The sequence below is a fragment of the Mesoplodon densirostris genome, chromosome 4 (genome assembly GCF_025265405.1).
Source record: "Mesoplodon densirostris isolate mMesDen1 chromosome 4, mMesDen1 primary haplotype, whole genome shotgun sequence".
Lineage (NCBI taxonomy): Eukaryota > Metazoa > Chordata > Mammalia > Artiodactyla > Ziphiidae > Mesoplodon > Mesoplodon densirostris.
In genome coordinates this window covers 182,020,628-182,044,635 of record NC_082664.1, presented here as the reverse complement: position 1 = coordinate 182,044,635, position 24,008 = coordinate 182,020,628, and the positions used below count along the sequence as shown (strand labels likewise).

The 24,008-nt window shown below is 38.9% G+C and overlaps 1 protein-coding gene and 1 pseudogene across 22 annotated transcripts in view; both read right to left on the bottom strand.

The window, feature by feature from the left end:
- Positions 1-24,008, bottom strand: part of ZNF438 (zinc finger protein 438) — a 256,361-nt gene that overhangs the window by 56,319 nt on the left and 176,034 nt on the right. The gene's annotated exons all lie outside the window — the stretch shown is intronic.
- Positions 7,605-9,779, bottom strand: LOC132489273 (probable ATP-dependent RNA helicase DDX10; annotated as a pseudogene).

Here is a 24,008-nt window from a genome sequence, read left to right as displayed (position 1 = left end):
TCTATCGAGGAGACGGAGCCATGTGGAGTGGAAAGAATGTGTACTCTGCTTGTGTTGAGTGGAGTGTTCTATACATGGCGCTTAGGTCTAGTTGGGTTACCTTTCTAAGGGTTCACCATTCCACGTAGTATCACCCTAATGGTAAGAGGTACACACAGTGAAGTCTTTACTTCGGATTTGCCCTTAAACACATTTATTCTGAAGAACTCTAAGGAGAGCAAAGTAGGAAATAAATGTAGCTGTTCTACCTTTCCTGATTAATATCATATCTATCTCATGGCCATGGTGTAAAAAAAATGATTTCAAAAACCTTGCCAATAAAAAAATTAGTACAAGTGCAGTGAAATGTGAAATGCTATTTTAAACAACTAATACTGAAATTTAGTTTGCCCAAGCACTTTCTGAAAGAAAGATCATATTTTGCCTGATATAGCAAAAATAAATTTCACAATATAGAAACTTCATTTATGAAATATACTCTGGAAGTAGCATCCATTGCAAACTTTTCAAAAGTAGGCCTTATGAGGCAAATATGGAAATTATGATACATCAGTGTGCAAAAATTTTCTAATAAAATCTTTGTATTATTCTTATATAAGGTTTGCAGTTATTTCTCTCAAAATGTGTAGAAGATAAAATTTGCTGAGTTTCTTCAACATACTTAGGAGACATAATTGGATTTTCAAACTTGAGAGAAAAATGCGAAACAATATCACTTGTATAGCATGAAGGTCACATCTACATTTACTGAAAAAAAAGACACAGTATTTAGGATCTTAAGCAAAATCCATAAAATTATTTACCTTATTCTACTGTAAAATATAAAAGCTTATCACTTTAGTAAAGTACTAAGATTTCTCAATGTACATGTATGTGAATATGAACTAAACAATGACTACTGAATTATACGAAGTTACAAATCCAAAGACATGGTTAAGTTTTGGTTCTGTTTATCACATAATCAACACTCAGTAACTCACACAAAGCATCCATGAGCTACTTCTAAGTCACTGACATCTTTACTTGGGCAACAGGAAAATTCAACTCCAAAAATACAACACAAGTTTCTAACTGACTAAACTGCAGAGTTCCTGGCTCTGGGCTGAGATTTTATATTTCCAAAAAAAACAGAACTCAAAGTCCAAACCTAACACCTGAAATGATAAATCTCAGAAAACTACTTTTTACTCTAATTTGCTTTTCCTAGTCCTAGTCCTACTCACTCTTCTTCATTTTCACCCTGAACACCTACCTTTAGAGCCTATGTCGTCTTACTGAAAGTAATAAAAGCATTTTACTTCTTAATACTGCATGGTGAATCATTTTCAGACTTATAAGTTTCAAGGTGGTGTTAGTAATAGAAGGGTGCTTTCCATCCCCAAGTAACGACATTAACTACATGATCTAACTACGTGTGAGAAAGTTAAGTATCGTAAAGGCATTTTAGAAGGAGCTGTGGCTTATGCAGTCACGGCAACCACCACGAAACACTGGCCTGAATCTAAAAATACATTTGTCATGCTGGTTCGTCATGCCTTCTTCCAGTTTTGATAACCGTGTCAGAATATATCCACACAACTATGGTACACATAGATGGCAGTGATAATAACAGGGATGCAAAGAGATCTCTGAAACTGTCTTCATGACCAAAATCAAGGTAACAGCAGGAACATCTATTCTTATTCACAGTGTGCCTGGCTAGATCTTCTTTCACATTGGTTCCTGAGGCTCCCAAGCTCAACCGAGCACTTCTGGAGAAGCGAGGTCCCGGAGGTCTCTGCATCCTCCCCATGCCTGGATGAAGAAAGACTTAAGAGCACAGTTACCACATGTGAAAGTGGGGAAGAAGGTTCAGCTGAGGCTACTCCTTCTTCATACCCTCTTTTCTCTTAGCTGTCATGAACCAGAAGCCCCTGGTTTTTTCCTGCTGCCTTTCCGGCCATCCTTGGCCATTAAGTCTTGGAGCTCCTCAAGGTAAACATGGGGTCTCACTTTATAGTCTCTCCCTAGGAGATCTCATCCACATCTACAGCTTTATTTATCACATTAGCAAACACAGGCACAAGGGTAAGGAGAGTTACTTGTATAATAATAGGCTGTATGAAAAGAGCTAGTTGGGTAATCATAGGCTACATGAAAGAAAAAAAAAACTAAACAGTAAATCTGCTGGAATCAAAACAAGGACCTGTCTTGCATGGTATCAGCTACTGTCTTTTCTCCAGTCTTGCCAATTTTTATTAGAATGAGTTGTCAGAAAACAGCATTCTTTTTTTTTCCTACTGGAAATGTGTGTACAGCTGGCAAATCATCTGCTCTTAGTACATTAAGACGCAGACAAGTCCAATCGAAATGACTGAAAGGATACTAAAAACTTACCTGCAATTTTAATTGACAGGTTAATAGTAACATATCTTAAACCACTTTTAAACTGATATTTTAATTATCTCATATTTTATGTGTGTGTACATGTGAAGACTAAAAATCAAAGTAGATTTTGCTGGATGCCACTCAATGATGAAAAGGAACAAACTACTGATACACACAAGAATATGGATGAATCTGAAGGGAATTACGCTAAATGAAAAAGTCAACACTAAAGATTATATACTCTAAGATTCCATTTATATAACATTATTGAAATGACAAAATTATAGAAACAGAGGACAGATTAGTGGTTGCCAGGGGTTAGGGCTGGCACGTGGGGGAGACAGGTGAGTATGGTTATAAAATGGCAACTTGAGAAATCCTTGTGATGGAACTGCTCTGTATCTTGACTACAGTAGACACAAGAAGCTATACATGTGACAACAAGTGCACAGGAACTAGATACATATATCCACAAATGAGTTCAAGTAAAACTAGGAAAATCGGAATAGGATCTGCATTGTATCAATGTTAGTATCCTGGCAGTTACATTTGGGGGAAACTATGTAAAGGGTACATGGGTTATTTCTTCTAACTGCATGTGAACTTACAATTATCCCCAATTTACAATTTAATAACAACAACAAAAAAATAGCTTTAAGGTGCTTACAGCACACTCGCAAAGATAGTTTAGATTATCCATCCCTGACTACAGAATTCTAATTTTTTAAAGTAGTTTTCCTCCAGTTCATCCACATTCCATGCTGTTGATGTCAGCCCATGAAGAAAGGCAGATTTAGGTCGACAAAAGGAGAAATGTCTTGAGGTTATAAAAAATACAATAAAAACGTATTAATATTTTAAAAAGTAGATCTTGAAATGCATTTGAAAGTTTGAGATCATAATGACATAAATAAGCTTATGACCTAAGAAAAACTGCCTCCTTTGGTACTTTGAAGTATTATAAAAAAATCACACGGAATTAAATTACAAAGCTAACACACTTGTTTACGCAGCTGGTCTTTTTTAAAATTGAGGAACTTTAAACCTACAATTCTAATAGGCTTATTGGTGACACCCCAATCCTTTGAAAAATAAATGAAATATCATAAATCATCTGACAGTTCTTAAGCTTAGATTTTTATCATCACTCAGACACTTTAACAATAAAAAGCAATATGAAAGGATAGGATCTTGTTTATGTGACCTATAAAGTTTAAGACAGAAAATAAATCATACTATTAAATGTCATTTAGAACTCTAACTTCAATACTTAGGATTGAATTGGCATAATATTCTTCGTAATTCCTATGAGAATTCATACAAGTAGGGTAGCTTTCCTTACAAAATATTTCAGAACTCTGGCATTTCCTGTGATAAATGAAGCAATAAAGCTTTGGAATTGCAATTGGGTATATTTAAGCACTTCATATAGGCAACCGGACTGCCATCTTACTGGATATCTAGCACTATGAATTTATTATTTGGCATTCAAAGGAATGTTTGAATACTTATAAAAAGTCAAGGATTGGGGTAAGCCCTTTTCATTTTAAGCTACGAATTAGGACCACATTATAGCTACAGAGTTCAATCTTTATTTTCTGGCAAGTTCATTTAATGAAAATTATTCACAAATTTTGCAGGAAATGTTGAAATGAAAAATCCATAAATACCTTGAAACTGCTTAAGATTCAACAGAAGAGCAGTAAGATCTAAGTGTTAGCCACAGCATCCTGAGAATTTTTATCATAGTTAAGTTTCAAGAAGATAAATTATGGGAGACATTCTCCATGACCCGACTGTAAGGTAAATTTAATGACTGGTCAATGATCAGTCCAAGTGACATTCCAATTCTTAAAAGTGTGCCTTCAGGTGTCCCCTGGACTAGCATTAGGGGACTGAGGTCAAAACTGAGGTAAGACTGTAATCATCTTAGATTTCAGTCATTTTTCAAATTCATTTTAGGATACAGCTATGGAAACCTTAGTCTCCAAATAAAGGCTTAACTAATGTCACATCCCTACCAGGCTGTGTACAGGAATTTAATAAACATTTGAATAAATGACTGAATTAATGATATCAGAAAGCCAACTTCTTATATCCTGCATATCATACTGTCACTAATAAAGAATTCTTAAAGATTAATTTTAAAATATACATTACGTTTCATGAAATTATTATTAAATATTGAATATATACCAAACAATATTTTTGCATATGTGTAAGTTATAATGAAAAATAATAACATGAACACCTGTCTTCCTACTGCCGAGATGAGGGAATAGAACATTACCAGTCACTCCAAAGGCGTCTTTGTGGTCTTTCCCATTCTAGTTCCCCTCCTTCTTGCCATGCCTTCTCCCCAAACACCTTGAATTTTTTCCCTCACTTTCCTTTATAGTGTTAGCATATGTATCCCTCATCAAATCAAGAATCAAATCTTAAATTCTGTAAGATTTGGGATGGAATTATATTGGTTGGAATCATATTGGAAGCATTCTTATACATTCCTAAGGTTCACCTGTAGTGGTATGTTTCAACATGGCACAATTATGCCTTCTCTTGTTGATGGCTATCTGAGTTCTTTCTGGTCTTCTGGAACATTGTCATATGCGTTTCTCCATGTATGTCTGCAAGAGTTTCTATCTCTCAGAGTGGAACTGCTGGGTTGGTAGATGCACAAGTTGTTAGATAATGACAAAGTTTTTCAAGGTCGATCCAACTGACACCACCACTAGTGAGGGTCAGAGGGGTCGGCGTGCCCCACTGCATTGCCAGTCTGCTGGATATAAAACAGTACCTCCTTGAGACATTTTTTAAGCTTTTTTTCCCTCTCTTTTGGAGTGAAACTGACATACAATGACACGCACTAATGTTAAGTGGACCATCCCATGAGTTTTTACAAATGCATATACCTTGTAACCCACACCATGAGCACACCTCAAAAAAAGTGCCTTCATGAGCCTTCCCAGCCATTCGCTGCTCCATCCCCTAGAGGCGACCACGCTTCGGATTCTTTTCTCTCACAGACAAAGTTTGCTTGTTCTAAAACTTCACAGAAATGGAGAAACCCTGGCTGTATTCTTCTGGATGAGGCTTCTCTCAGTTAGCACGATGAGATTCAGTCATGTTGTTGCTGGTATCAGTGCTGTTTCTTTCTCTCAGAGTAGTACTCTATTTTATGAACACACCAGTCTGTTTATCCATTCTCTCACTGAGACACCTGGGCTGCTTCTAGTTTTTGGCTATTATGAATGAAGTCATATATCCATATGCTGTGTACTTCTTGTGAACGTCTTACTTTGTGGACTTATGTTTCCATTTTTCTTGGGTAGATACCTAGGAGTAGAATTGCTGGGTCACCAGGTAAGTGTATGTTTAGCTTTATAAGGAAACTTCCAGATCTTTTTCCTGAGAGGTTGCACTGTCTAACCCTCCCACACAATATGTAAGAGTTCCAGTTGCTCTACACCCTTATTCACATTTGGTGTCACAGAGCTGTTTAATTTTAGCCGTTCTGGTGGGTGTCTCACTATCGCTTTAACTTGCATTTCCCTAGTGACTAATGAGGCAGAACACAGGCTTACTGGCCATTCAAATACCATCTGTGGTGGAGTGTTGTTGTTATAAAGTGTCTTTTCAAATCATTTGTCCCCTATCCCCACTTTGTGTTTTTGTTCTGTAGTTGTATAAATTCATTATCTATGTAGCCCTTTGACAAATACAAGTTTTGTGAGTATTTTTTCCCAGTCTGTGGCTCATCTTTTTGTTTTCTTAATGGTGTCTTTTGATGACCACGTTTGTTTTTTTTAATTCTGATAAAATCTAAGTTATGTATTTTTTTCTTATGGTTATTGCTTTCTACATTTAAATCTTTGCCTACCTCCAAATCATGAAGATATTCTCTGATGTGTTTTTCTAAAAGCCTTATGGTTCTAGCTTGTACATTTAAGTAATATGATCCATCTCAAATTAATCTTTGTGCATGGTGCAAGGTAGGAATTGAGATTTCTTTTTTTCCATATGGATATCCAGTTATTCCAGCACCACTTACCGAAAATCTTTCCTTTCCCCACTTGGTTGCTCTGGGTCTTTGTTGGAAATCCAACGACCATATAACTGTGGGTCTCTTCTGGCCTCTCTATTCGGTTGCATCAATCTGCTTGTTGATCTTTATGGCAGCACCACACTATCTTGGTTACTGTAGCTTTATGGGTAGGTTATGAAGTCAACTCCTCCAGCTATGATTTTGAGATTGTTTTGGATAGTCTCAGTCTTTTACATTTCCATATAACTTTTAGAATCAGCTTGCCAATTAAAAAAAAAAAGCCCGTGGGATTATGATAGGGATTAAGTTGAATCTATAGGTCAATTTTGGGAGAACTGTCATCTAACTGAGTCTTCCAATCCACGAACATGTCATCCTTCTTCATTTATTCAAGTCTGCTTTGATTTTTCTCAGTAATGTTTTATTGTTTCCAATGTAGAAATTTTTGCATGACTTTTGTTAATTTTATTCTTAGATGTTGTACTTTTATTAAAAATGGGAAATAGGCATATTATTGACAATCTCAATTCAAAATAGGGCTGCTCCATCATACACACTCTTTTTGGAAATACTAAATACATCAAAATTCTGAGCAATTTAGTTTAATAAACAAATGAATAAACATAGTATGTTCTGAATAGTAAGCAAGACAAGAATTTCTAAAAATGGGACAAGGACTCCACAACTTGACAGTAAAATAAAGGAATGGATATAATCCAAGAGCATACATGCTGGAAATGGGATCAGGAGGTTTCTTTAATCCACTCACTTTAAGTACATTCTGTGCTGGGACAAGAAGCGGGTTAGATGTATGACCACTTCTATCTGGAGCTGCACTGACCTTTTTTTTTTTTTTTTTTTTTTGCGGTATGCGGGCCTCTCACTGTTGTGGCCTCCCCCGTTGCGGAGCACAGGCTCCGGACGTGCAGGCTCCGGACGCGCAGGCTCAGCGGCCATGGCTCACGGGCCCAGCCGCTCCGCGGCATATGGGATCCTCCCAGACCGGGGCACGAACCCGTATCCCCTGCATCGGCAGGCGGACTCTCAACCACTTGCGCCACCAGGGAGGCCCTGCACTGACCTTTTAAGGATGGGACTCTTGGCACCTCACTGCTCCAAGGCCAACTCTTTTTTGACTTCTGGCACACTCAGTCATAACCAAGGGTTTCAAGAAGAGTAGTGCAAGAAGTATTTAGCTTCGACTTCTGAGCAGATATAACACAAGCCCTTGGTCCTCTGCTAAAGACAGGCCTGTATCCCAAAGCTCGTAGGTTTCCCACGTGGCCTCCTTTCTACTACAACTTGTTTCACTCCTTTCACCTCACTGTGGTCCTCTTCCTCGTTCTCTGCTTCTTCCTGGTATCACTAATTTCATTTTCCATCTTCACTGTCTGATTTTTCAGACGTCTGTATTTATCAGGATCTGGGAGTGAATGGATCAAACCCTTCATCACACACCACATCCAGCCCTAAAAGGCACCATCCCTCCCTTCATCTTTGGCCTCTGCTTGCCTCTTGTTGGCTTCTTTTTTGGTTTCACTTTTTAGAAGTCTTTTCTCCATATGCTTTGCCTTAATTTTCTTCCCATACTCTTCTTGATCAAACGTGCCCTCTTCCTGAAGACTATCTTCTGCTTTATCATGGTTGATACTACCATGATCCTCTTCCTTAGTACCCTTCACAATGGATTTCTACATTGGCGGCCACTGGTGAACCAACTTCCCTTCATCAGTAGTGTTATTTTCTTATTCACTTAAAGTGTTTCATTACTTTTTTTGTTTCTGCGATTTCCTTGATTTTTTGTGCCTCATCAGCACTAGGAGCAGACTGAGTCTGAGGCCCTTTTGGTTTGACCATCTTCGCTTCCATGTTTCCCCTCATCTGCCTCCCTTCCTCTTCCTCCTCTTCTTTATTAATACCATTGGCCAGCTTGTACTCTTCCTCTCCTGCTTCTGGCCTTTTTCTACCTTACTTAACGATGGATATTTTCTCACTGAAATAAGCTCTAAATTCTTCCACTTAGTCACTGGTGAGGGACAGATCCTTAAGCTCATTAACAATTCTTTGGTCAGCTGTTTCTACACTTTCTGAAGGAATCTTATCCAAGGAGCTGCTTATAGTAAGACCAAGAAATACAGCCTATTTGGGTAAATGTAACTTGTTCAAGTCAAATACTCTTTCATCCTTCATCAGATATACTTACATATGTAAGAAACAAAATACCTTTGACCTCTTTCTTTTCATTGCTGATCTTGGGCTAAAGATGACTCCAGCTTTTGTTTTTGTTTTCTAGATGTCCATACATTTTTCTGGATTGATTTTTATATCTTTCATAAGCACTTTCTACTCAAGAAGTTGCTGTACTATCCTTTTTTTCTTCTGAGAGAAGCAAAATTAATAAAGCAGGTCTATATGCTCTGTGAATATGAGTTGGTATCCTCTGGGCAATCAAACTGAAGAACTCAATTCGTGGCCTGAATATCCAACACCCTGGCTATAGTATCAGTAGCAAAGAGCACAGTTCATTCTTTTGCAGATAAACTTATTAGGGACTTGCATTTTTCTCATCTGCTGTTGTCAACCACAGAAGTCAAGAATAGAAATACCAGAGTATAGGCAGTAGGAAACTTGGTTTACGGACCGAACCTCTCGACAACTGGAAAAAAATATAATACTTCTCAAAAAGGAATATAGGATACTTATTTCTTACTTCAGCTCACAACCTATGTAGTTTTATTCCAAAGGGACAGGGATGCTATATTTTACTTTTCTCACCAACTCAAACATATTCAGAGATTTTCAAACTCAAGCACACAAGGTACAAGGTCTTTTACAGATCTGACTTGTTTTGCCTAGAAAAAAGCAAAGTCAATGTTTTTTAGAAAGATTTTTTTTTAATAACAGCATTAATAGTGTCAGCAAAGGTCCATGCCCAAGATTTATTCTACTTCATCATGAACTAATAACCTTTGGAAACTGGTATCATGAACACTTATTGTTTCATCCTTGTGTTCAATAGTCAAACCTGTATGCAAACAAGTATATTTATGTGGTTGATCTTCTCAAACACCTTGTCTCAGGTCTTTCCATCAATGATGAGATTGCTTTTAAAGCCAGGATTCTTTCCTAATTCTCAGAAAAGGCCTGAGAAATAGATAAGTTCTCTCATAGAAAGTATTATCAGGACCCAGAGTCTGTCTGTCAAAGTCTATTAAGAATGATAAAAAGCTTCCAGTACTGGGATAAGGAAAATCAAAGTCTTGCCAGATCCTGTTCTGGCAGCTCCAAGTACATCTTTACCCTGCAAAGCCAGGATTAAAAAAATCTGTTCTCTATTATTGCCCCCATAAAGGCCCAAAGGAATCATTTTTGAAAATTCTTTAAGTTCAATACTATTTGCTGGTTGACTTATACTTGAAGGATTGTTTAAACAGATATAAAAAGCTCTAAGTTACTTATTCTTTTCTTCAAAATCTTTTAAGTATATTCCATTTTCTTGCACTGATTGAAATCTGAGGCCAACATAATTTCCCCCCTTATAAAAAAAACTCAACCTATTTGCCTGGTTCCCCAAAGGAATTGTTCTTTACCTCTGTGGTCCAGCAATTTCACTAGGCACAGACACACAGAACGCCCCTTTAACATGCAGATTCTAGTTGTCTTTTATTTCAGAAAAGCTTAGTCTCTAAATATTGGATTTACTTCATTAGTTTGGGTGTCTTGTTGTATCTATAATTATATATATGATGGACCTGTTCTGCCTGTCTTCTGTATCAGCAGTCTACAAATTGAGGTACATTTAGAGCTATATGAAGACTAAGAGATACGTCGGCACAGATCGTTTAAAGGAAATGAAATTCCAAATCCTCAATCTCCATCCTTCCTATTACTGATCTCTTCCGGAATGTACCTGAGGCTAAGGTACCATGCCAGCCTCTTCTCATTCCCTCTTCCCCTCCTTCACAATCACTCTTTTCCCACTTGACAAAAGAAATGCATACCACTCACAAATCCCGGCTAGTGCATTGCCTTGGAATATAAAAACCCTCCAGGAAGCCAAACCTGTAAATCCTCCTTTAATCAAAGCACTACAGTAAGGATTTGTTCACTCCCCATCATACATATAACATACCTATCTTATTAAGAAATGGAGTATGTGGGCCCATGTTAGTAAATTACAAAATCAGATCCATAGTAGAATGAAGCAGTAATGAGAGTGTTTTTACTTAAGGATCTTACCTTCCAAAACCCTTACTATTGTAAAAGACACAACTCAACTCTGGGAGACTTTAGGGAGTGCAAAGCAAAGAAATCTTGAAGGCAGCAGCATCACTGTATCCAGGCAACATGTGGCAAGGCTCTGTGCCTTATCTATTTGTCTGTGTTAGAATTAGAATTCAGCTGTGTGATGGTTGTCATGGAAACGTACATTAACATATTTATTTGAGCTGAAAAATCAAGTCGGATTTTTACTGACAGAAGGAAGTCTGACTTGGAAGATAAGTTTAAAGTTGATGACTAAGCTTTGTCAATTAGATTAAATGGCAACCATTTTCCCTAAATTGAGTGATGTACATTATAGCTGCAAGGTTTTGATAAAAATACATTTCAAACATATGTTAAGACAAAATATTCCTCTAAAAACTCATTGTATGTTGGTAAGTATGTATTAAAATTAATAATGTTTCTAAATAACACTTTCTAAGCATATTGGGTTAATAAACAAGGTGCCTCTAAGTAAAACAGTAATAAATATAACAGTTATTTGATAAATCTTAGTTAAGCCTTTTTAATAAACTTTCCCAAACTGAGAAAGTGATAATAAATCCCTTTCAAAGCCAGATGGTTTCCAATTCTTTGCTTTCCACAAATGATTGAGTAATTGGGTTGTTGGTAGATAGATCATTAAACTAATTTATAGATCACTTTTTGATTTCTGGCACATAACTCAGAAGGATGAGAAAAGTTAATAACTGATGCAGTTCTGGCATACTGTAAACACTGATATTTTAAACCCAAAGGTGTTACATCATCTTTTAAATGTCTGTCTGACTTGGCTCCCTTCTCGCTTCTCTAATCCCTATGACCTCACTCTTTTTCTGTATCATCTCTTTTCCCTTCCACGCCTTCCAATTTTGTTTTCATTCCTTTGGTAGTTTTGTTTTTTTCTTTCAACTGTTCTTTCCTGGGTTCTGCTTCTAATTTTATAATTAAACCTAATTATAATTATTAACTTATAACTGATAATTTCACCATTTCCTATTTTGCGTGTGATATGACATAGGAATCCAACAGTATGCTCTTCCATATGAGCAATCCCTTGCCCCAACTTGATACATTGAAAAACCTACCCGTCCTTTCCCCCAGTGGTTTACAATACCAGTTTTGTTATAAATCTAGGTTCCATATATAGATGGATCTGTTTCTGAATTCTCTATTCTTTCCATTGGCCAATTTGTATATCTTTATATCATATACTGGCTTAATTATTATAATTTTACATTGTCACAATATACATAGGAAAGACACTTTGTCTTCACTTTGTCTTTGTAATTCTTGGACCACTCCTCCACCATGTTAAGTTCAGAATTATAATGCTAAGCATCACCAAAATAACAACATTAAAGATGAATAATAGGGCTTCCCTGGTGGCGCAGTGGTTGAGAGTCCGCCTGCCGATGCACGGGACACGGGTTCGTGCCCTGGTCCGGGAAGATCCCACATGCCCCGCAGCGGCTGGGTCCGTGAGCCATGGCCGCTGAGCCTGTGCGTCTGGAGCCTGTGCTCCGCAACGGGAGAGGCCACAACAGTGAGAGGCCCGCATACCGCAAAAAAAAAAAAAAGATGACTACTACTACTACTAGTAGTAGTAATGTTAAAAACCCCCAAATTTGTTAGGAATTTGATTCTAGGTGCATTGAGAGAATTAATATCTTTGCAACATTAAGTTTTCCAATCCATTAATACTGTGTTTCTCTCCATTTAATTGGACTGTAGCTAATGTCTTTCGATAAAAGTTTATAACTTTCTCAATAAAGGCTGTAGACGTTATTTGTAAGATTTATTCGAATGCTACTTACATTGTGCCTCTACTGTAAATTGTATATTTTTTAAATTGCATTTTCTACAGTAACTCCAACTGTGGAGAAACCTGGCGACAGCAGGTGATGAAGGCTAACATTGCCAGTGATGTCATGTTGATTGGATGTGACATAATCATGAGAAAACAACAGACAAACCCAAATTGAGGTCCATTCTACAAAGGATCTGACCATTACTCTTCAAAGCGTCAGGTCCCAGAAAGAAAAGATCAAGAAATTGCTGCAAATTGGAGTAGACTAAAGAGATAACAGCTACCTGGGTTTGACCCTGAAACAGAAAAAGGACATCAGTAGAAAAACTGGGAAAATCTGAATACAGCCACAGTTCAGTTAATATTATTGTATCAATGTTAATTTCTTTGTTTGAGAAGATATACCATGGCTATGTAGGATGTTAATTATTTCAAAATAAAATGTTTTTTAAAAATTACATCCTCTGTTTTGTTTCTGTTTTTGCAGGTCCATAGAAATGTAATTGGCTTTTCCACACAGATTTTGTATCCAAAAACCTTGCTCAACTCTCTAGTTAATGCTAAGAATTTAGCTGCAGAGTTCTGGAAAATTTCTACATAGACATTTATATCATTTGCCAATAGTGACAGTTTTTTTCTTCCTTTCCACTCCTACACTTTTTTATTTTTATTTTTTTAGGTTTTTCTCCCCTATTTTACTCTGCCGGCTAGGATCTCTGGTACAATATTGATTAGAAATGGTGATACCATGGATCCTTATCTTTTAAGAGTTAAATTATATCTGCTAATAGCCAGAGATAATTTTAATTTCATCAGAATAATCTAAGGAAACTAAATTGCTTTTGCCTTGAACATTTCTATCACAGAGATAGCAATACCCTTTTTAAAATTTTTCCAAAGCTAAAATGTTTATTTGAAAAGCATAAAAGAATACACAACACAGAGAAAAAGAAGTGACGTGAAGACAAAAAAGAAAAGCAATATGGTATTATGTTATTAAAAGAAAATAAAAGCTGTGACATTAACCTTGTAGACAACTAACATCTTCCAAACTTTGCTTTCCCGCCTCATGGTGTGGAGCTGTCACTGAGAAGTAGTGTCAAGCCAGAGTCCACATTTCCAAACCCTCCTCCCTTGCACCAGAGGTGGTCTTGTGCATAGCTGTCCCCAAAAGAATGGGGCTGAATGTCAGATCTCAGGTAGAGGCTTTCCAGAAGCAGGTGAGGTAGCTTCCTGCTCCTTCCCCAGCTACTGGAGGACTCAGAGGCCCAGGTTAACGACAGTTACCGACTGATGGAGGACACCTTCAGTGTACTGCTCATTAGCAAGAAATGCACTTTAATTAGGCTGAAGCTGTTACGTTTTTGTGGTCCACTTACTATAGCACTTAGCTTTCCCCAACTAACATAAAAAATGGTATCTTTAAGTGGGGTGCAGACCAAACAAAAAAAATCTAAAATATATGACAACTGCTTAGCAGCCCAGCAGCAGGCAAGGGAGAGACCAAGTAAAGGATAGAAGGACAGTCATGTCACACAGTCACAAAACTTTTAATACAAGTACTGCTTGTGAAAAGGGATCCATGGTGATAGAAGTCGAGAAGTGGCTGTCTCCAGGGAGCTAACTGGAAAGCGGCCTCCATCTGGGGCAATGGAGATGCTCTATATCTTAGTCTTGGTGGCGGCCTACACAGTGTATACGACTGTCAAGCTCACTGAACCGAAAGCTGTGTTTGCTCTATGTAAATTATACCTCAATGCTTGAAAATGCCTGAGATAGCTTCAGAGCTATCTAGCTCTAACTAAGTGTTAACTAAGAGTCTAACTAAGCCTATAGGGAAAAAGAGATGGAAAACAATATCAGAATAACATTATTACTTGTTGCATTTATTGAGAATTTACAAGAAAGAAATCTGCACAGGCAAGAAGTGACAGGTCTGAGAGCAGAACTGAAAGGGAGCAGAGAATCCAAAAATCTGGAGGCTCCCAGGGTTCGAAAATCTGACCGCTTCTGGATTTTACACAGTAAGAGAGGAGACTGAAAAAGGCTTTGAGCAAAAATGGCCTGTTAGGTTTTCTCAGGTGAACAGAGGGAAGTCAGCTTTGCTGCCGATCAGGCTGAGCAAGTGAACTTCCCAGGAAGCCTATTTCAAATGGCCATCCAAGGGCCCCCATACACTGAGAGAGGGGGGAACGGGAGACAGGAAGCAAAGGAATAAATTAGGCGTGGGGCTTCCTGGCATGCTTTTTTGGCTAGAGTGACCATACACAATTTACTGTCCAACCCGGGACAGTTTTGAGAGTAAAAGAGGGCATTATCACTTAACCTGCACGAGGGATATACACTGAGACTGTCCCTGACAGATGGGACACGTCACCCCTCCGTCTGGCATATGGAGTCAACCACAAGGAGGGAGGTCAGAAGCCAGCTAAGTTTCTGAGGGAATAACATTGCCAGCCCCCCACCCCCCAAGCCTTGCCTCTAAGCCTCCAGCTGACTCCTAAAACAATGCTCTAACCACCAAAACTGCATGATCATAAAGTAGGAAACAAAGGTCACACAGCCTCCAAGGTGGGAATATTTCCCCAATGTCTGTATAAGTGTGACCTTGGCAGAAGATGGGCAAAGAAGAACCTTCCAGAAGACATTCAGGTCCTAGGGAATAATGAACAATGGAGCTCCTTCTAGAGAGCAGGGCCAGAGTCTAAGCAAGGGACATCTTCTACCCCAGGCAACAGTTCTTCCAAATGCGTCTTGCCATTCCATTTTTTTGGGTCACTGTCAGTATTCCTAATTCTAAATGTTCCCTCAGCTTCAGAAAATTAAACACAAACTTGTAAGTTGCAACTTGGGCCTAATGCAATAAATTATGGACACTACACGTAACGTGATGGTGGTGAGAATAAACCCAAAGAGTCTTTTACAAAGATCACTCACTGAACTGCCTGCCAGGAGGCCACGTTTCTCCTCCAACCCTCGCTGTTAACTGTATGACCCTGGATAAATCATAATTTCTCCGGACTTCAGTTCCTTCATTTGTAAAACGAATAAGAGGATGCCTTCCCGTTCTATAATTCTAATTCAGAATTCTCGACCTCGCTGAGCCAAAAGAACTACAAAAATCCTCCACAAAATGTCATTACCTGGAGAATCCATAAGAGACTGGGTCTGGTTTTTAAAGCAAAAGCAACTCAGCACAATTCTAAAAAGTTATACTGGCAAGAAGAATCCTGGCACTTTTTCATTTCTTGACTTTTCTATATTATTTTGTTCTCATTATAGTACATTAAGGAATAAAATATAACCATTTTTAAGTGGAAAAAGACACTTGCCTTCCATTTCATTAGGCTTTCGGAACTAGTCCAAAAAGAGGAGGGAGCTGCACTGCACTTAAAATTTCAATTCTTTTGTAATGTTCACAACCTAAAATTTTGAATGTTTTAAAAACCAAAATGCTATTTGGAGAAGATTTTTAATCCAAAAATACCATAATAATACATTTTATTCATTATATAGTCAAAATAATATTCATCAAATCCTAAAAATATTATTTTTTCAAATAAGTAAAATTTGAAAAAAGTATTTGCTAAATTTCAACTTTTGATGCCTCTAATTTCTGGAAGAAATTAGCACTCAGGACTGTCTTCTACACTGATAAAAGATAAGACAAAAACTAATATTCTACACTGATACTTTGTTACTCACAATTAATATAGTTTTATACATGTATAAAAATAAGAGCCAAACATATTTGAAAGGTAGGACCCAACGTTTGTCACTTCAAATCACAATATGTTGTTGGGAATTCCCTGGCGGTCCAGTGGTTAGGACTCAGCGCTTTCACTGCCAGCCCAGGTTCGGTCCCTGGTCGGGGAACTAAGATTCCACAAGCCATGTGACACGGCCAAAAAAAAAAAGATATCACAGTATGTTGGGACAAAAAAAAAAAAAGAGAAGTATTTTGCAGATCCTGCTACCACATACCCTAGTATCATCAGTGAGTTTCTAAATCAGTCATATGTATTATCACTGACTATAAAACTATGGACCAGATGTTGGACTATCACACAAAACCAAGACATATCAACTCCACAGTACCTTGAGAAAAGATCACTCAATTATCTGTTGAGTGAATCAAAAAATACATAAAATTATCTGTTGAGTGAATCAAAAAATACATAAAATATTTATGTATTTATGGTACAGAAAAGCACCATAAAATATCCTAAATCTCTGGAACACAAATTTGCAGGTGTACCTCAGATTATATAAAAACTTTTAGTAAGCTTAAATAATGGAAAATTTGTAAGTGGAATATTTTAAATGTACTAAGGAAACTAGAGATATCTGACAGTAACTAACTCTCAGGTAAAAGAAGAAATGCTTTTTAATGACAAAAATTATCCCTTAAGAGAATATTTCACAATTTATGTTTCTATATCAGTACTGATGTTGAGAGGTCTTGTTTGTTCTTATCCAAAACACTTTGTATATGACAATTTTTCTTCTCTGGAAACTTTACCATTTATCTTTTCTTTCTGTTCTAGGAAAGTGTCTTGTATTATTTCTTTGATAATTCTCTCCAAATTTTCTCTTGTATTAGCGAGTGACAGAATCTTCTGGACTGTGTCTCTAATTATTTCTTCCTCAAATTTATTTTTCAATCCCTCTAAGGAATTGATTTCAGCCACCACATTTCTAATTTTTGTGAGTTACTTCTTGTTCTTTAATTTTCCTCTCCTATAATTCTCCTTCTTAAAAAGGATTCTGCTCTGCAAAATCTCACATTTTCAGAGATAGTAATTACAGTTTGTTTCTTAAGTTCCCTACTGTTTTGTCCCCTCAGAGTTCTTTATTTTTGTTTGCTTTATCTCTGCTTTCATATGGGAGGTATTCCCAAATATCTGTTGATCCTTGGCTGGCTCTCCCTATTTAAGTGTAAATTATTAGTAAAGCAAGATGGCGGCTCTGCCTGTGGGCTGAGCTTGTTGAAGGTCAGTTTCACTGAAGAGCAGGTGGGGAGCAAGCTGGCTTTCCCTGTGGAGAACCCCTATAGGAAGTTTCTCTGGGACCGGTCAGGCTCTCTGGGGAATCCTCCAGCACCTGACTGGGGACTTGGCTTCCTGATGCTCTAAGAGCAGGGCGGATGTTTACTTAACCCCACCCTCTACTGCTCCCGTGTCCCTGAGCCTCAATTCTCTGAAGTTTCAACATCTCCAGAGAATAAACGTTCCATTGCCTGGGCTGTGGGGAAGGTAGTTATCTGGCTGGGGTGAGACAAGGATCCGAGTGTCCAACTGGTCCTTTCATAGACTTTCAACGGGTGGGGTCTGTTTCCAAGCGGATGCTTTAGCTCCTTCTCCAGCCTAACCTGAGGCCTCCTAAGGTTCTACAAGGCAAAGCTGCTTCCTGGCATGTTACTCTACTCTGTGGGAGCCTAGGTGTTCACTGTCCTCAGCTAAGTCACAGGGTCATATAACTTCTGTGTTCATATTTGTGGATTAGGGTTACTAATGTCACCTACTTTTTATCAAAGATAGAGCTGGAATTTTTTTTCTTATTTCCTTTGCTTTGGATGGATTTTGTAATAGGAGAAGGCAGAAAGTTCTCTATTTGCCATCTTAAAATCAGAACTTACAGTCTCTACCACACACCATTTGTAAGGCTTTGAGGTCACTACAGTTTTGGTCTGCTGAGCACACACTCCCACCACCCTTCTTTGAATTCCTCTGGAGAAAGCCTCTCTCGCTGCATGAGACCCCAGGGGGGCTTCCAGTCCCTGGACCACACCTCTTTACTGCAGCACTGGGAAATCATGCCCTCCGCTGGGCCTCAGTGATGATTCATCACACACGGGGTCAAGGAGGGTTGATTTGCATCTTCTCTAAGGCAGGCAGCAAGGTGTTTAGCCCCACAAGTTCTCTTTCTGTTGGGACTGCTCAGCTGGGAAGATGACAGTCTCAAGCCGCTGCTGTTCATCTCACTGATCACATGCTGTCTGGAGAATGACGAATAAAGAAACCAGCAGAGCTGAAAAAGAGTCCAGATGAGATCATCCGAGTTCCTGGCTGCAACCATGCCTGACGCCAGATGTACCTCTGGAAACCATAGTTATATAAACAATTAAGTTCCTTTGATTTTCATAAGCTGGCTTGAACTGGCTTTCTTGCATTTGCAACTGAAGGAGTCCTGATGAATTCATCATTTAATTGAAATGTTCCAAATTACTAATAATTGAATGACACAACACCACTTCTTTGCCAAAAATTAAACAGCCTAACTTCTTTTATTAAAATAAAATCACAAATAGTAAATATCATACCCATATGTCCCTTTCACCATTTAGGTAAGATACTTTGATTTTATCTGAATATTCTCATGTTTTCAGGACAGTACTACCTTGGAGAATGAGGCACATATACGTTCTGTAGTACTGCATACCCAATAGCTCTAACCTGTAGAACAATTTTCTTCCAGGGACTTCAGAAAGTCCTGTCATTTCTTTAAACCTTCTCTACTGGAGTTCTCAGTTTTTAATAAAATTCAAGTTGTACGGCTGTCTTACATAAACGCTATGTGGAAAAATGAAATAATATATCTCAAAATATTTGGTCCCTTTGGAAGAAAAGTAGGGTTTAAATGTAAAGAATTATTCAGCCTCAATCTCTGACCCAGAGACGGGAAACCAGGATAATTTCAATGCAAGGGTTTATGGGAAGGAGGCAGACAGTAAAAACATGCTTCCAAGGAGGCAGGCGGGGATACTTAAAAGTAATGTGTTCCTTGGATGCTCTCCCTGGACTAACCTCCCCAGTGTTATCTTCGGGCCACTGTGCTCACCAGCCCGAGTCAACATCTAAGCCTCTAGGTCTGAAGTTCCTGCCTGGGTCTTTATCACTTTCAAGTGCCTCTCGAGGCTGGGCAGGTAATCCAATACAGTGAGGAGACTAAACATTTTTAATGTATTACGATTATTTTATTTGCAGGAAAAAGTAAATCTTATTAACATTCCAGCCTCTCTCACTCTCTTTTTTATTGGTTTAAGTTTTTTTTTTTCATGCAGCATTTCTATCTATTATTTCTACTTTGTCCATGGCTTGCTTCATAATGCTATCTTAAATAACAGCTTTGGGCACGGAAACTCCTTGCATGCACAGAACTTGTGTATATGAGTAAGAGTGAGTAACAGTAAAGATAATAATGGCTCAGTTTACTGAAACTTGGCACGTGGCATACACTGTTCCAAGTACTTCCCATGTATGACCTCACTCTGTCTTCACTTCAGCCCTGGGAGGTGGGTACCATCATCCTCATTTGACAGATGAGGGCAGGGAGTCACTGAGAGGGGTAAGCGGCTGCTCCAATATTACAGAGCAAACAAGTTGTAAGTACGAATCCAGGCACCCTGTTCCAGGGACCTCTGCCCTTAAACTATTACCCTGCACTCCACCAAGAAATACACCATCAGTTATGGGTCCAATTGTGCCCCTGCAAAATGTTACATTGAAGTCCTAAGTCCGGGTACCTGTGAATGTAACCTTATTTGGAAATGGGGTCTTTGTAGACATAACTCAGTTAAAATGAGGTTGTCCTGGATCAGGGTAGGCCCTAATGCAATATGACTGCTGTCCTCATAAGAAGAAAATCTGGACACAGGGAAGACAGCCAAGGGGAGAGGGGGGCAGAGGCTGGAGTGATGCTGCCAGAAACCGAGGAGCACGGGGGGCTACCAGAAGCTAGAAGAGGGAACACGGGTCCTCGCCTGAGGCCTCTGAGGGAGCAGGACCCTGCCAACACCTGGATGTCAGATTTCTAGCCTCCAAACAATGAGAGAACAAACTTCGGTTGTTTGACGCCACCCAGTTTATGGTACATTGTTACAACAGCCCTAGGAGAATAACACCGTCTTTCACTTATACTGAAATATGCTATCCTATCAACCTGTTATTTCCAATTTTAACACAAATGGCAGTATAAGCAACATTTAACTTTCCTCTTCATTCTATTTAAAGGAAACCAACAGCCAGGGGTGGGACTGTGAGAACTGGAAAGCACAGGCTCCCATCTCATTGAGGCAACTTCTCATCAGCTCTAACGGACGACAGCCACCTGCAAAGGTAGGACTAAAGCTGCCACATCTGACAGTTTTCAAGAGAACCCAGAAATCTGGATTCGTACATTAAATTAATTAACAGCAAATTCAACTAGCAACTAGTTAGAATAATACTAGTTAATAACGAACTCGTGTTTAAAAAGAACACTGTGCAAGCCAATCATGGTCCACAATTACGGACAGTCTCTGCTTTGTATGTTTATTTTGCTTCCTGTGTCTCCTTCCCCTTCCTGGAGGCATCCATCCACCAGATGTAGGAAGCAGGCATAGTGCTGGTGCTAGAAGTCAGGTGGGAGTCAGCACCTCAGGACTAGGGACCCCTCCTGGGATGTATGGCAGATGTGGAAGAGCCCCACGCACTTCTGGGTCCAAGACTGGACAGGTGCAGTCTTCTGGATCTATATCTGAATACTATTCTAATACTATTCTTCCATGGTCTCGGCTGGTCTTCTTAAGGCATTTGCCTTTTAGGAGAGACTTAGGGCTTTAATGGGGTAAAGGTTTGGGGTAAACCTAGGACATGACCTGGGTACTTCTCAGGCTCATGGCCACTTCATTCGTAACCCTGTCCTTGGAAAGAAGTTTAAGTGGATGACAATAGCTCAGAGCTCTCTTTCAGAATTCACCATCCTGTAACCTATGAACGTTGCCCAGAAACCTGGAAACACTTTTGAATAGCAGTTTTGTGAAAGTACTTTTACAAAATGTGACTTTATTACTCAGGCTTATTAAAAACTTCAAAAATATAAAGAATTATCCTGAGAGTGTTAACATTAACTTTAGTCCGCTAAAGTCTATGACTACTGAGCAGCCTTAGAATTTTCTGAGTCCTCACTGGCTATGAACATTTCAGTATCTACCAGAGTTCAGACCTGTTGGATATGGTATAGAAACTAATGATTGCTTCTGGTAAGTGAAATGAGGTACCTGGTACGTAGCCAGGACTCTCTCTGCTGCACTGAGATGTTTAATTCAGTGACGCAGTTTGGCAAACCATGGTGGTGGGACTTACAAAACTGACAAATATTATTTGGAAAGTTTGTAGAGCAATGTTAAATACCACAAAATCTATCCAAATCATCTCATCTAATGCTTTGTGAGTTTTTGCTTGTTTTTTTGCTTACATTAAAAAATCTCTCAATCTTTCAAGGGTTTTTATACCTGTAAAATCATACTGAAATTCACTAGCTTATTATTCTCACAACCATCCCAAATGGTCAGTAAAGCAGGTTTTATCCCCATAGGATAAATGAGGAAACTGAAGCTGAGAGCATTAAATATTTTAAATTAAAATTTCATTATTCTCCAAAGAAGATATACAGATTGCCAAAAAACACATGAAAGAATGCTCAACAGCATTAATCATTAGAGAAATGCAAATCAAAACTACAATGAGATATCATCTCACACTGGTCAGAATGGCCATCATCAAAAAATCTACAAACCATAAATGCTGAAAAGGGTCTAGAGAAAAGGGAACCCTCTTGCACTGTTGGTGGGAATGTAGATTGATACAGCCACTATGGAGAACAGTATGGAGGTTCCTTAAAAAACTAAAAATAGAATTACCATATGATCCAGCAATCCCACTACTGGGCATATACCCTGAGAAAACCATAATTCAAAAAGAGACATGTACCACAACATTCATTGCAGCTCTATTTACGATAGCCAGGACATGGAAGCAACCTAAGTGTCCATCAACAGATGAATGAATAAAGAAGATGTGGCACATATATACAATGGAATATTACTCAGCCATAAAAAGAAATGAAATTGAGATATTTGTAGTGAGGTGGATGGACCTAGAGTCTGTCATACAGAGTGAAGTAAGTCAGAAAGAGAAAAACAAATACCATATGCTAACACATATATATGGAATCTAAAAAAAAAAAAAAGTTGTTCTGAAGAACCTAGAGGTAGGAAAGGAATAAAGACACAGATGTATAGAATGGACTTGAGAACACAGGGAGGAGGAAGGGTAAGCTGGGACGAAGTGAGAGAGAGGCATGGACATATATACACTACCAAACTTAAGGTAGATAGCTAGTGGGAAGCAGCCACATAGCACAGGGAGATCAGCTCGGTGCTTTGTGACCACCTAGAGGGGTGGGATAGGGAGGGTGGGAGGGAGACGCAAGAGGGAAGAGATATGGGGATATATGTATACATTATAGCTGATTCACTTTGTTACAAAGCAGAAACTAACACACCATTGTAAAGCAATTATACTCCAGTAAAGATGTTAAAAAAAATTTTCATTAAAATGGTCACGGTTATTAGTGAGGGAGGTAAAGCTTACACCCAACCCCCCCACCACCACCAATTCCAAGTTCACTGATGTTTCCCAACAAATAAAAGTCACGCAGACCTGTAGGATCAGGCTGCTTAAACAGATAGCCAGACCTGGGATCAAAACCCAGTTCTACCACTGACTAGACTTTTGACATCAGATACACTTTTTAAACCTCTCTAAATCCCAAGTTCCTCCGTTGTAAAATGGAGTTAAGATCATAAAAGACATGTAAAGGACATGGCACGGAGTGGGTACTCAACGAATTTTAGTTCTTCCCGCGTCCCTTTCTCCTACAGGCTCCCTCAAATCTGAGCAGACCATCCATTGTCTGGTTAAACATTTGGATGGTTAGTGAAAGCCTAAGTTGTTATAAAAAAGTTAAGTCAAGAGATCTGGAGATATTGATAACACAAGAGTAAATTAATTGCCACAGGCAAAGACCAGAGCAGAAACTGCTGTCATGTATGTACTGTTACAGAAGAGCCAAGAGAGTGGTTCTTTTTAAAAAGTCCATGATGTTGAATCCTTTTCTAAAGGGGACAGGTCACATCAAAACATCACACCTTGAATTTATTCTCTGCCATCTAATAAACATGGCCCATTGTTGCCAAACATAAATTATTTAAAATACGTCAAAGAGGTGGGAAACGTATCCGACTAAGGCGTGGTTTGAGACTTCTGAGAGTGGATACGCTGGCAGCCTTCACATCCCGCGTCGGCCGGGAGTGTGAGCCCCTAGGGTCAGCCGGCGTGTCAGTGGCAAAGGAGAAGTGAAATTCTGACTGCTTTAATCTCCTCTCTGCTGCCCCCAACCCCGGGGTGCGGGGGTGGGGATGGGGGTGTGTGTGGTGCAGCGACACCAGCAGGGGATGGGCCTGGAGGGGAGGGGAGGGGGGGAGGTGTGGGTAGGAGAGAAGCATGAGCTCAGAGGACGGGCAGCTGCTGCTGTCAGGAAGCAGGCGTGGGTCTGACGCCAGAAAAATGAAGCGCTTATCAAATCGGTTGCTAAAAATATTAAAGCGCACAGCATAATTTAGACTATTTCTTCAAATTTCAACTAGATATTAGAGGATTATGTGCCAGTAAGTATCGTACATGTGACTCCGGCTGTTGG